The following is a 15,169-nucleotide window of genomic DNA, read 5'->3' as shown; positions in this document are numbered from 1 at the left end:
CACAATACAGGGTGAGGATGGAGATCAATCCAATCCCAGAGAAGTTAAAGGAAGCATGCCTATGTAAAGGATTTGGATCCACCCTTACTGGATCAGCTCTTAAATGGCTGCTAAGTCTCCCCCTTACTCTATCACTTCATTTGCTAATTTAGTTAACTTATTCAATAACCAATTCTCTTGTAGTAGAAAATTTGAAAGATTAACTAGTGATTTATATAGGATAACTCAAAGTCATAATGAATCATTAAGGGATTATATAACTAAATTCAGTAAAGAATCCTTGGACATTCCCAACTTGGATATGGCCACGGCTGTTGAGGCCTTCAAAATGGGACTGCTTAAGGATTCATTGTTTTATGATGATCTTGTTATGACACCATGCAGGAACTTAGATGAAGTAAGAACTCGGGCACTCAGGTTCATCCGGCTAGAGGATGACAAGAGGATCCAGGAGAGGCCAGTAGGATCCTCAAAACAGGAAAAACAAGGATCCTCTTTCAAGAACAATAAGTTCAAATCCTACCATAGAAATGACAAGCCATCCGGGACTAAAGACAAGTCAAAGTGGTGTGCATACCACGAGGATTTCGGGCATCTAACTGAAGAATGCATAGCATTAAGAAAAGAAATTGGATATCTGCTAAGCAAGGGACATTTGAAAGAATTGTTGGGAAGAAAAAAGCAAAGGACTCAGGATCCTGAAAGGATCCCTGAAAAGGCTCCAGCCCCTCCGGCGAATGCACAAGTGATCAACTTTATTTCCGGAGGATCAGATATTTGTGGTACATCCTTCTCGGCAGCCAAAAGGCATGCAAAGGAAGCAAAAATGGATAATGGAGAAAGACCTATTCGAACATCAAGTGTCTCGGAAGGAAAGACGATAACGTTTGATGAGGATGATCGCATTAACATCCAGGATCCTCATCATGATAGTTTAGCTATTACTCTCTTTATTTCTAACCATTTTGTCCGCAGGATCCTTATCGACGGAGGAAGCTCAGTAAACATTATCCAGCTTGATGTTCTAAAGAAAATGGGTATCCCAGAATCAGACATCACACCAAGATCCTCCGTGCTTGTGGGATTCAGTGGAGAAACAAAGAAAACTCTGGGGGACATTAAACTCCCAATCTACGTGGAAGGATTACATAATTATCAAAAATTTTGTGTCATTGACTGTTTATCTTGTTGTAATGTTATCCTTGGCAGGCCCTGGATACATGATATGAAAGCAGTCCCATCTACCTACCATCAATGTGTGAAACTCCCTAGCCCATGGGGGATAATCAAGATCGACAGTGACCAGCAAGAGGCTAAGGATTGCTATACCTCATCCATGAAACCAACCTCGAAGCCAAGGGAGCAATAGCAATTACAGTGTCCTCCAAGGAGTGTCTTGGAGGCAAGGGAACAGGATGTGGACGAAATCCTTTTGGATCCTAGTGATCCTGAATCAAAAATCTATATCGGATCAGGGATCCTTGGCGAGTTGAAAGAAGACATAATATCCTTCCTCAAAAGAAGAAAATCTACCTTTGCATGGAAACATGAAGATATGACAGGTATATCTAAGGATATTATCACTCATAAACTTGGCATTGACAGGTCTATCAAACCAATCCATCAAAAAAGGAGGAAGTTTGCACCAGAAAGGAATGCCATTATCCAAGAAGAAGTAGAGAGACTACTTCGAGCAGGTATGATCAGAAAGGTAAAATATCCAAAATGGTTAGCCAATGTGGTTGTTGTCCAAAAGAAAAACGGAAAGTGGAGGGTATGTGTCGATTTCACTGATCTGAATAAGGCATGTCCCAAGGATCCTTTCCCACTACCCCACATTGACTCCATGGTGGATGCAACGGCGGGGCATGAACTGTTGACCTTTATGGATGCATCATCTGGATTCCAAAAAATTCAGATGGAACCGTCTGACCAAGAGGATACAGCCTTTATGACCCCAACCGGTTTATATTGTTATATTGCCATGCCTTTTGGACTAAGAAATGCAGGTGCAACATATCAAAGGCTGGTGAATATGATGTTCAAAGATCAAATAGGACAAACTATGGAAGTATACATAGATGATATGGTAGTCAAGTCAAAGAAAGCTGAGGATCACCTAAGGGACTTGGAGGAAGCATTTGATATCCTTGATAATTATAACATGAAGCTTAATCCTTCGAAATGTCACTTTGGTGTTAAAGCAGGTAAATTTCTAGGATATATGGTAACTCAGAGGGGCATTGAAGCAAGCCCAGAACAAATTAAAGCATTGGTGAATATCAAATCCCCTGCCAATGCTAAGGATGTGCAAAGGCTAACAGGCAGGATAGCAGCTTTAAACAGGTTCATATCAAAATCCTCAGAAAGATGTAAAGAATTTTATGATATCCTAAGGAAAAACAAGAAATTTGAATGGACTGAAAAGCATGAGAATGCTTTACAAGCCCTTAAAGAATATATGTCCTCAGCACCAGCATTAATGAAACCCGGAAAAGGAGATGTGTTATCCTTATACCTAGCGGTATCCTCAACCGCTGTAAGTGCTGTCCTTGTTAAGGATCACGAAGGTACACAACATCCTATTTACTATGTAAGTAAGAGTTTACTTGATGCAGAATCCAGGTACTCACACCTTGAGAAACTTATTCTTGCATTAATTATGGCATCAACTAAGTTAAGACATTATTTTGAAACCCACACTATTGTTGTTAGAACTAATTTTCCAATCAAGAATGTCCTCAGGAAACCAGAGATGTCCGGAAGAATGGCTAAGTGGGCAGTAAAGCTTAGTGCCCATGATATAAGATATGAGCCTAGAACAACCATCAAATCCCAAGCACTAGCTGACTTTGTGGCTGATTTCAGTAGTGATCTACAAAAGGAAGCAGAATTGGAAGTCCAGCAGCTGGATGAGACCAAGGATCCTTGGATATTACACACTGATGGATCCTCAAATGTCAAGGGCACAGGGCTCGGGATACTACTAAAATCGCCACAGGGGGACATAATACCCCACTCCATAGCCTGTGAGTTCCAAGCAACTAACAATGAGGCTGAATATGAAGCCTTAATTGCTGGCTTGCAAATTGCTAAGGATATGGGGGTGAAATATCTTAAAGTATATGTAGACTCATTATTGATCACCAATCACTTTAATGGATCCTATGCTGTTAAAGGAGAAAAACTAACCAAATATTTAGAGATAGTCAAAGAATTGGCACTCTCTTTTGTCTCCTTCAGCTTAACACAGGTACCAAGGGAGGAAAACACAGAAGCTGATGCATTGGCCAACCTAGGATCATCCTTGAAGATCCTAGAGGATATAAGTATCCCCATCATCCATATCCTAGCTCCTGCTATTGAAAATCAGGTGGCCATGGAAGTAGAAGAGGATACTGCAGTGATCCCTAGTGAAGAAGCTCAATCTTATTCAGGATCATGGATCTCACCAGTCATGAGATACTTGCAACATGGGGAGATTCCTATGGGAGAAAATCCTAAAGCTTTCAGGATTAAGGTATCTCAATTCACAATCTTAAATAATATGCTATATAAACGATCTCTTGCAGGACCATATTTAAGATGTATCGAGGATCCTGAAATTCAAGAAGTATTGAGAGACTTCCATGAAGGAGATTGTGGAAACCACACTGGGGGCAGGGCATTGTTCTCAAGGATCCTTAGAACATGATACTACTGGCCAACTATGAAACGGGATGCTGTAGAATATGCTAAGAAGTGTGATCCTTGCCAAAGACACAGCAATATCCTTCATCAGCCAGCTGAATTTTTGCATCCAATACCATCCTCTTGGCCATTCATGAGATGGGGGGTGGATATAGTTGGCAAGCTCCCTAAAGCACCTGGTGGAAAAGTATTTATGCTTGCCATGACCGACTACTTCTCCAAGTGGATAGAAGCTGAAGCTTTTGCTCAAGTCAGAGAAAAGGAAGTTATATCCTTTATTAAGAGAAACATTATAACTAGATTTGGCATTCCCTCTGAAATTGTATGTGATAATGGTTCCCAATTCATTGGGAGCAGAACCACTAACTTTTGTGACAGTTGGGGAATTAAGATGATAACATCAACACCAGTCCATCCACAAGCCAATGGTCAAGTAGAATCATCCAACAAGATCATCATCAACAATCTGAAGAAGAAGCTAGGATCCAAGAAGGGGAAATGGGCAGAGGAATTGCCTTATGTGCTATGGGCTGATAGAACAACTCCCAAGAATGCCACTGGTCAAACACCCTTCTCTTTAGTATTTGGGGCAGAAGCAGTGATCCCAACAGAAATGGTGGTTCCAACTGCTAGAACAAGTACTCGTGATCCTGAAGAGAATGCTGCAATCTTAGCTCAAGACTTGGATACTATTGAGGAAATCAGGGATTTGGCTAGGATAAGGATGGCAAGCTACCAACAAAGAATGGCTGGTGCTTACAATAAAAATGTCAGGATAAGGAAGTTCCAAGTCGGGGATATGGTGTTGAGAAAAGCATTCCAAAACACTATCAATCCTGCTGATGGAAAATTAGCACCAAAATGGGAAGGCCCTTACTTGATTGAAGCTGAAGCAGGAAAAGGGGCATATAGATTGCTAACCATGGAAGGAAATTTGTTACCTAGAGCCTGGAATGCTGTTCACCTAAAGAAATATTTCATGTGAACAGGATCCTCCAAGCATATGATCCTTACATTGGAAGCATCCTCGAAGGATCCCGGCGACATCAGTGATCCTTTACTCTGGTAAAATCCTTATCTCAAAACTTTTCCATTTTCTTATTTTTACCTAAGGATAAGGATCACGTATCCTTCATCCTTCTCTCACGAGAATTTGAGTTATGATAGTCCAGGTGTCTTCAGCATATCGTTAAAGATCTTCAAAAGCACCACAGATCCTTGGGTTCAACCCCAGTTATCCTTGGGCTTGTCCCCAGTTTTCGCCAGTAGCGCACGATGATCCTGGTATAGTTCACGTCTTTGGGACCAGTACCCACTTTCGGGGCTGACAACCTCATCGTACTGGCTATACCTAGGATCCTACGTATAATGGTAGACGTACCATACATCCGTTCCTAAGGTTTCTAACGTTTTCACGTTAGCTAAGGTTTTGACATTTTCATGTCACCAAGCTTGGATAGTCGCCAGTAAGGGCCATACTCCAGTTTACATACGATCCTTGGGCTTGTCCCCAGTTATCCTTTGGGCTTGTCCCTAGTGATCCTTTGGGCTTGTCCCCAGTTATCCTTCAGGCATGTCCCCAGCTACTAATTTATCCTTTACATTGGCTTAGTCCCAAGTTATGTTCCATTTTTCAGGTTTTCGAAGTTAAACAAATAAGGATCCTTAATCCTTATTATCTATTAAAATCTCATCTACGGTTATCTTGATTAAAGGTTAGGATCCTAACTTGGATCCTCAGGTATGATCCTTGACTATTTTGATTATACTCATTATTCTGAACAACCCTTGCACTTTGACAGCTAAACCTATGATCCTTGAAATAAACTGCCTTGAAAATTTTCAATGATAGGATATTTGATCTAGGATCATATCCTAAATTTATGAAACATGATTTGCTCAACTTCTGTTATTCTAACAAATATATTTCCAAAGTAATTGGACAACAAGAGGATAAATAAAGGATAACGAAACAAGGTAAGCCAGAAAGATTAAAGTTATTTTATTAACAAAGGATCTTAAACCCTTTCAAAAAAGTTGTCAAAATTGCCAACCCACGTTTCTACCAGCAAAACGTGGCCCGTCCACATGGGTTGGCAAAGGGTGTCCATTGTCTATGCGGTCATAGCAGGTGCAGGAAATTAAAAGCGGCAGGATCACAAAGACTTCATCCCCCAAACAGAGGATCCGTCCACCATTTGCGATCCTACCTATTGTTCAAAGGATCCATGATCCTTAACCCTAAAAACTATTGTTTAAGTTACAGACCATAAATTGTTTCAAACATCACAACCACAAAAACCACTACCAAATTTTAAAAATTATTCCATCATTGCCCAATCCTGCAGCTCAAACCTTCGCTGCACCATCACCACCAGCTCCACTTGCTTCCCCCTGATCCTTGCCAGCATCACCACCTTCAAGCATTGGGATCTCCTCAGCCTCCTCATCATCCTCCAACTCTGCCAGTCTTGCCTCCCAGCCTTCCACATCCCAGGTGCTCTTGTCGAAGGCAGGATCCTGAGCCTCCGTAGCCATCTGCAGCTGGATCTTATACATGGTTATCGCAGCAGAGACCTTGGCATCCTGGGTAATGTCATGCTTCTCATAATCAAAATTGATCAGCATCCTGGCAGCTTTATCCTTGGTGGCCCGGAGCTCCTTCTCAAGATCAGCAATCTTGAGATCCTTTAGCACACCCATCTGTTGGAGGTTAGCAATTTGGGGGTCTTGATCCTCAATGTGGCAAATATATGTTTCTATTTCAGCGAGTTTCTGCAGAAAGGGAAAAGGGTAAGTTCAGGACCAGGTGATCCTCAAAGAAGCAGGATATACAGGCAGGATATTCAAGTAGGATAACCAACAGGGGCAATGATCCTTACTTCATTAACATAATCAAGAAACTGCTGGCGGAGCAGGGGAAATCCTTGAAGATCCTCAGAAGCCTTTCTCTTCTTTCCCTTACCCCTAATAGGAGCTTTAGGGGCTGAAGCAGAGGGACTAGCAGCAGGGGTCTTCTTCCTTGTAGACTTAACATTGGCAAGCTCGTCAATACCAAACTTGGAGGCAGACTTGACAGATTTCCCAGCGCCTACACAATCAAAACAAGATAAGTACCCTAACTAATTTAAAATCTTACATAGAACTGCTTTTTAAATAAAGATACTTACTTGACATAGTGGCAGATGCGGAGGATACTTCCTGTGAATCTTGGATGGCAACTTGAAAACTTCTGGTCTCAGGATCAAGCTTTTTGAAGGCTAGAACTCTCTCTCTTGCAGCAGGAGTTAACTTGAGATGAGCAACAGATATGGCGGCACAAAAGACAAAAAAGGACATTAGTGATCCTCATCATAAGGAACAAGTCTGATGGTGATCCTTCCAGGATCCTCTATCCTACCATGAGTGGCCCACTCCTTGGGCAGATCCTCCCCATAAGGAATGGTATCCCTCCTAACAAAGAAGAATCGCCGCTTCCAATTCATGTCATTTTTGGTGACCTTAAGAACAGGGTGATCCTCCCCAGCTTTCCGTTTCAACAAATATCGACAGGATCCAAACGTTGTGAGATCATACATCTCAGCCAGCTCCGCCATTTCTAAATCGATCCCTTCTTGCTCAATGATCCTTTCCAGGGTATACAAAACCCTCCAGATCATTGGCATGGCTTGAATATAAGACATGTCGGTCAGAGAAAAGAAAGATTGGGTGAAAGTTGGAAAAGGATATGAATATCCTATGGTGAACGGAGTTACAGGAAAAGCCACCCATGTGTCGGAAACAAAATCGCTTAAAGCAGTAGGAGTGAAAGACTTGAAGATAGCAGCCGCCGGAAAACAGTGACAGATCCTATCGATGTGAGCATCGGTGAAGCAGCACCTCTCGGTGGGAGAATCTTTAACGATCCCTTGACCTTTCAAAGGGCTATTCTTCTTGTGATCCTTGTGAGGAGAATTCCGAAGCAACATATTCACAGAAGAATTGAAAGAGAAAGAAAAACAGAGAAAGAGAAGGAAAGAAGAGAGGAAGAATACCTGATTGATCTTTTGGACGAGATTATAAAGGGAGTAACTCTTGAATTTAAATGCAAATTGATCCTAACTCTATCTCCTATTTATAATGATGATCTGCAGGATTGTCACGTCTATGACGTAAGGGTTGCAACGGCTAGTCCGAGTTTAACGGCTAGTTAACCGAGTCGTTCGTTGCAGATAAGATCAAAGCAAAATATAACTCATTTATTTACAAAATCACTCCTTATATTTTGGGGGCAATTGTTAGGGCTGGATTTTTATACTACATGATCCTTACATGTGATCCTAACCAGTGATCCTTGTTTCTTTGGCAGATAGTGATCCTCAGCAGAGTTCCAGGATCAGGATCACGGACCATCATAGGATCCTCATGCTAACAGTTGCTTTCATTAACTTTAATGTTGTTTTGCAGGAATGACTAGCAGGATCCGCTCTTAGCATCACAATCAAGGGACGCGTCTTTACAATTTTGGCACACGCTCAATCAGAGATGAACGTTGCAAAGGATATGGAAACTTGGCATGATTTAAGGGCGACAATTTAGGCTAGATTTACTTTTATTTCTAAAGGGGTAATGAGCTGATTATTAGTCTTTTTACCTAAAATAGGCCACCTACACTTGTATATATAAATACTCTTCCCCATTCGGAAGACACACAACACAATTCTCACATGCTTAGACACACACTACGATAGTGATCCTTGTACTCAGCTCATTATCATCCGAAGTTGTAACCATATTTTGATATATTGAAGTTGGTGATCGGTAGTTGCCATCACCCGAGGTTTTTTATGCCGGAGATCATACATTGATCAAGGGCTTTTTCCTCGTATAAATCATTGTGTCTTTGCATATTTCATACTGAAGTGATCCTTTACTTTTTCAATAAACCAAGCATCATTCCCCATTTACTTAGAGTTTGGTTGCATTATCCTTGTGTGATTTTTAACCAAAACAGATAAGATCAAACAAAATACAACTCGCTTATTTACAATATTACTCCTTATATTTTGGGGCAATTGTTAGGGCTGAATTTTTATGACTTATGATCCTTACATGTGATCCTAACCAGTGATCCTTGTTTCTTTGGCAGACAATGATCCTCTGAAGAGTTCCAGGATCAGGATTACGGAGTATCCTAGGGATCCTCATACTAACGATTGTTCTCTTTGGATTTAATGTTGTCTTGCAGGAATTTCGAGTAGGATCCGCTCTTCACAACGTAAACAAGGAACCTGTCATGCTACTTTGGCATGTTCATAATCAAAGATGGACGTTGTGGACGATATGGAAACTCAGCATAATTTAAGGGCGATAATTTAGGCTAGATTTACTTCTATTCCTAAAGGGGTAACGAGCTAATAGTTAGGTTATTTACCTAAAATACGAACATTTACACTTGTATAAGTAGCACTCTTCCACATTCGGAAGACAGAACACACTTCTCACACGCTTTGACACACGATACTATAGTGATCCTTGTACTTAGCTCGTTACCATCCGAAGTTGTAACCTTTATTTGTTATATTGAAGTTTGGTGATCGGTAGTTTCCATCACCAGAGGTTTTTTATGCCGGAGATCATTCGTTGATCAAGGGCTTTTTCCTCGTATAAATCCTTGTGTCACTTGTGCATTTTACATTTAAGTGATCCTTCGATTTGTTCATCATACCAAGCATCATTCCCCGTTTACATAAAGTTTGGTTGCATTATCTTTAAGTGATTTTTGACCAAAACATGTGGTACATCCTTTTCAGCAGCTAAAAGGCATGCAAAGGAAGCTAAAATGGATAACGGAGAAAGACCTATTCGAACATCAAGTGTCTCGGAAGGAAAAGTGATAACCTTTGATGAAAATGATCGCGTTGATATCCAGGATCCTCATCATGATAGTTTAGTTATTACTCTCTTTATTTCTAACCATTTTGTCCGCAGGATCCTTATTGACGGAGGAAGCTCAGTAAACATTATCCAGCTTGATGTTCTGAAGAAAATGGGTATCCCAGAATCAGATATCACACCAAGATCCTCCGTGCTTGTAGGATTTAGTGGAGAAACTGAGAGAACCCTAGGGGACATCAAACTCCCAATTTATGTGGAAGGATTACATAATTATCAAAAATTTTGTGTTATTGACTGTCTATCTTGTTGTAACGTTATCCTTGGCAGGCCCTGGATACACGATATGAAGGCAGTCCCATCCACCTACCATCAATGTGTGAAGCTCCCTAGCCCTTGGGGAATAGTCAAGATCGATAGTGATCAGCAGGAGGCTAAGGATTGTTACACATCATCAATGAAACCAGCCTCGAAATCAAGGGAGCAATAGCAATTAAAGTATCCTCCAAGGAGTGTCTTGGAGGCAAGGGAGCAGGATGTGGACGAAATCCTGATGGATCCTGATGATCGTGAATCCAAAATCTATGTCGGATTAGGGATCCTTGGCAAGATGAAAGAAGACCTTGTATCCTTCATCAAAAGAAGAAAATCTACCTTTGCATGGAAACATGAGGATATGACAGGTATATCTAAGGATATTATCACTCATAAACTTGGCATTGACAGGTCATTCAAATCAATCCATCAAAAAAGGAGGAAGTTTGCACCGGAAAGAAATACCATTATCCAGGAAGAGGTAGAAAGATTGCTACGAGCAGGTATGATTAGAGAAGTAAAATATCCAAGATGGCTGGCTAATGTGGTTGTTGTTCAAAAGAAAAATGGAAAGTGGAGGGTATGTGTCGATTTCACTGATTTAAATAAGGCATGTCCCAAAGATCCTTTCCCATTACCCCACATTGACTCCATGGTGGATGCAACGTCGGGTCATGAACTGTTAACCTTTATGGATGCTTCATCTGGATTCCAACAAATTCAGATGGAACCATCTGACCAAGAGGATACGTCTTTTATGACCCCAACCGGTTTATATTGTTATATTGCTATGTCGTTTGGGTTAAGGAATGCAGGTGCAACATATCAAAGACTGGTGAATATGATGTTCAAGGATCACCTAAGACACTTGTAGGAAGCATTTGATATCCTTGACAGATATAACATGAAGCTTAATCCTTCAAAATGTCACTTTGGTGGAAAGGCAGGTAAATTCTTAGGATATATGGTAACCAAGAGGGGCATTGAAGCAAGTCCGGAACAAATCAAAGCATTGGTGAATATCAAATCTCCTGCCAACGCTAAAGATGTGCAAAGGCTAACAGGCAGGATAGCAGCTTTAAACAGATTTATATCTAAATCCTCAGAAAAGTGTAAAGAATTCTATGATATCCTAAGAAAAAACAAGAAATTCGAATGGACTGAGAAGCATGAGAGTGCTTTACAAGCCCTCAAAGAATACCTGTCCTCAGCTCCAGCGTTGATGAAACCAGAAAAAGGAGATGTGTTATCCTTATATCTTGTGGTATCCTCAAAAGTAGTAAGTGCATTCCTTGTTAAGGATCATGAAGGTACACAATATCCTGTCTATTATGTAAGTAAGAGTTTACTTGATGCTGAATCCAGGTATTCACACCTTGAAAAACTTATTCTTGCACTAATTATGGCATCTACTAAACTAAGACATTATTTTGAAACCCATGTTATTGTTGTTAGAACTAATTTTCCAATTAAGAATGTCCTCAGGAAACCAGAGATGTCCGGAAGGATGGCTAAGTGGGCAGTAAAGCTTAATGCCCATGATATAAGATATGAGCCTAGAGCAGCCATCAAATCTCAAGCATTAGCAGACTTTGTGGCTGATTTCAGTAGTGATTTACAAAAGGAAGCCGAACTGGAAGTCCAGCAGCTGGATGAAACCAAGGATACTTGGATACTACATACTGATGGATCCTCAAATGTTAAAGGCACGGGGCTTGGTATACTACTAAAATCGCCACAGGGGGACATAATACCCCACTCCATAGCTTGTGAGTTCCAAGCCACTAATAATGAGGCTGAATATGAAGCCTTGATTGCTGGTTTGCAAATTGCTAAGCATATGGGGATCAGGTATCTTGAGGTATACGTGGATTCATTGTTAATCACTAATCACTTTAATGGATCCTATGCTGTTAAAGGTGAAAAACTAACCAAATATTTAGAGATAGTCAAAGAATTAGCACTCTCCTTTGTTTTCTTTAGTTTGACACATGTACCAAGGGAAGAAAATACAGAAGCTGATACATTGGCTAATCTAGGATCATCTTTGAAGATCCCAGAGGATATAAGTATCCCCATCATCCATATCCTGGCTCCTGCTATTGAAAATCAGGTGGCCATGGAAATAGAAGAGGATTCTGCAATGATCCCTAGTGAGGATACTCAATCTTGTTCAGGATCATGGATCTCACCAATCATGAGATACTTACAACACGGAGAGATTCCTATGGGAGAAAACCCTAGGGCGTTCAGAATTAAGGTATCTCAATTCACAATCTTAAATAATATGCTGTATAAGCGATCTGTTGCAGGACCATATTTAAGATGTATCGAGGATCCTGAAGTTCAAGAAGTTTTAAAAGACTTCCATCAAGGAGATTGTGGAAACCACACTGGGGGCAGGGCATTGTTCTCAAGGATCTTAAGGACAGGATACTACTGGCCAACTATGAAAAGGGATGCTGTGGAGTATGCTAAGAAGTGTGATCCTTGTCAAAGACACAGCAATATCCTTCATCAGCCGGCTGAATTTGTACATCCTATACCATCCTCTTGGCCATTCATGAGATGGGGGATGGATATAGTTGGCAAGCTCCCTAAGGCACCTGGTGGAAAAGTGTTCATGCTTGCTATGACTGACTACTTCTCCAAGTGGATAGAGGCTGAAGCTTTTGCCCAAGTCAGAGAAAAGGAAGTTATATCCTTTATTAAGAGAAATATTATAACTAGATTTGGCATTCCTTCTGAAATTATATGTGATAATGGTTCCCAATTTATTGGGAGCAGAACTACTAACTTTTGTGACAGCTGGGGGATTAAGATGATAACATCAACACCAGTCCACCCACAAGCCAATGGACAAGCAGAATCATCCAACAAGATCATCATCAACAATCTGAAGAAGAAACTTGGATCCAAGAAAGGGAAATGGGCAGAAGAATTACCTTATGTGCTTTGGGCTGATAGGACAACCCCCAAGAATGCTACTGGTCAAACACCATTCTCTTTGGTATTTGGGGCAGAATCAGTGATCCCAACAGAAATGGTGGTTCCAACTGCTAGAACAAGTACCCGTGATCCTGAGGAGAATGATGCAAACCTGGCTCAAGACTTGGATACTATTGAGGAAATCAAGGATCTGGCTAGGATAAGGATGGCTAGCTACCAACAAAGAATGGCTGGTGCTTACAACAAAAATGTCAGGATAAGGAAATTCCAAGTTGGGGATATGGTATTGAGAAAAGCATTCCAAAATACCACCAATCCTGCTGATGGGAAATTAGCACCAAAATGGGAATGCCCTTATTTGATTGAAGCCGAAGCAGGAAAGGGGGCATATAGATTGCTAACCATGGAAGGTAATTTGTTACCAAGAGCCTGGAATGTTGTCCACTTGAAGAAATATTTCATGTGAGCAGGATCCTCCTGGCACATATGATCCTTACATTAGAAGTATCTTTGAAGGATCCCTGAGGTGTCAATGATCCTTACCCTGGGAATGTCCTAATCTTGAACTATTTCATTTTCTTATTATTTAAGGATAAGGATCATGTATCCTTCATCCTTCTCTCACAAGATTTTGAGTTCTGATAGTTCAAGTATCCTTAGCGTATTATTGATAATACGCAGAAGCAACTCAGATCCTTGGGTTCAACCCCAGTTGTTTAGGCTTGTCCCCAGTTATCCTTGGGCTTGTCCCCAGTTTCGCCTGTAGCGCACGATGATCCTGGTATAGTTCAAGTCTTTGGGACCAGTACTCGCTTTAGGGGCTGATAATTCCATCGTACTGGCTATACCTAGGATCCTACGTATAATGGTAGACGTACCATACATCCGTTCCTAAGGTTTCTAACGTTTTCACGTTAGCTAAGGTTTTGGCATTATCATGTCACTAAGTTTGGATAGTCGCCAGTAAGGGCCATACTCCAGTTCACCTATGATCTTTGGGCTTGTCCCCAGTTATCCTTTGGGCTTGTCCCCAGTGATCCTTTGGGCTTGTCCCCAGTTATCCATTGGGCTTGTCCCCAGTTATCCTTTGGGCTTGTCCCCAGTTATCCTTTGGGCTTGTCCCCAGTTATCCTTTGAATTGTTGGGCTTGTCCCCAGTTACTAACTTGTCTTTTATATTGGCTCAGTTCCAAGTTATATTCTATTTTCAGGTTTTCGAAGTTAAACAACTAAGGATCTTCAATCCTTGTTATCTACTAAGGCTTTTCTTATGTTTACCCTAGTTACAGTATTAACGGTAAGGATCCTAACTTGGATCCTCAGGTATGATCCTTAACTATTTTTAATTTCATTCATTATTCATTTGAATAACCCTTATACCTTGACAACTGAACCTATGATCCTTAAAATGAACTACTTTTTGGAAGTTTTCGACTATAGGATACTTGATCCTGGATCATATCCTAAATCTCCTAAACATAATTTGATTAACTTTTCTTACTCAGACAAGTATAAATCAAAACAATTGAAAGTTTAAAAGATATACAAGGATAACATCACAGGATAAGTCAAAAGTTAAAAGTTTTATTCATTTACAAAATATTTAACCCTTTAAAGTTGTCAAAATTGCCAACCCACGTTTCTACCAGCAAAACGTGGCCCGTCCACATGGGTTGGCAAAGGGTGTCCATTGTTCATGCGGTCATAGCAGTGCAGGAAATAAAGGTCGGCAGGATAACAAGTGGCTTCATCCCCCAAACAGAGGATCCCTCCACCACCTATTATCCTACCTATTGTTCAAAGGATCCACGATCCTTACCCTAAAAACTATTGTTCAAACAAACAACCACCAAACAAAAAAATTGGGCTCCGGCTAAGTCTCGAAATTTCCATCATCGCCCAATCCCGCAGCTCAATCCTTCGCTGCACCATCACCACCAGCTCCGCTTGCCTCACCACCTTGGTCCTTGCCTCCACCCTCAAGCATCGGGATCTCCTCATCCTCCTCATCATCCTCCAGCTCAGCCAGCCTAGCCTTCCAGCCTTCAACATCCCAGATGCTCTTATCAAAAGCAGGATCCTGGGCTTCCATGGCCATTTGCAGCTGGATCTTGTACATAGCTATGGCGGCAGAGACCTTGGCATCCTGGGTGATCTTGTGCTTCTCATAGTCAAAGTTGATCAGCATCTTGGCAGCATCATTCTTGGTGGCCTGGAGCTCCTTCTGAAGATCGGCTATCTTGAGATCCTTCAACATGGCCAACATATGTCTCTACCTCAGCAAATTTCTACAAGGAAGACAAGGAATGATGTCAGAAACCAAGTGATCCTTAGACTAGCAG

Source organism: Helianthus annuus, chromosome 5 (assembly GCF_002127325.2).
Source record: "Helianthus annuus cultivar XRQ/B chromosome 5, HanXRQr2.0-SUNRISE, whole genome shotgun sequence".
Classification (NCBI taxonomy): Eukaryota; Viridiplantae; Streptophyta; class Magnoliopsida; order Asterales; family Asteraceae; genus Helianthus; species Helianthus annuus.
This window is presented reverse-complemented; position numbering follows the sequence as displayed.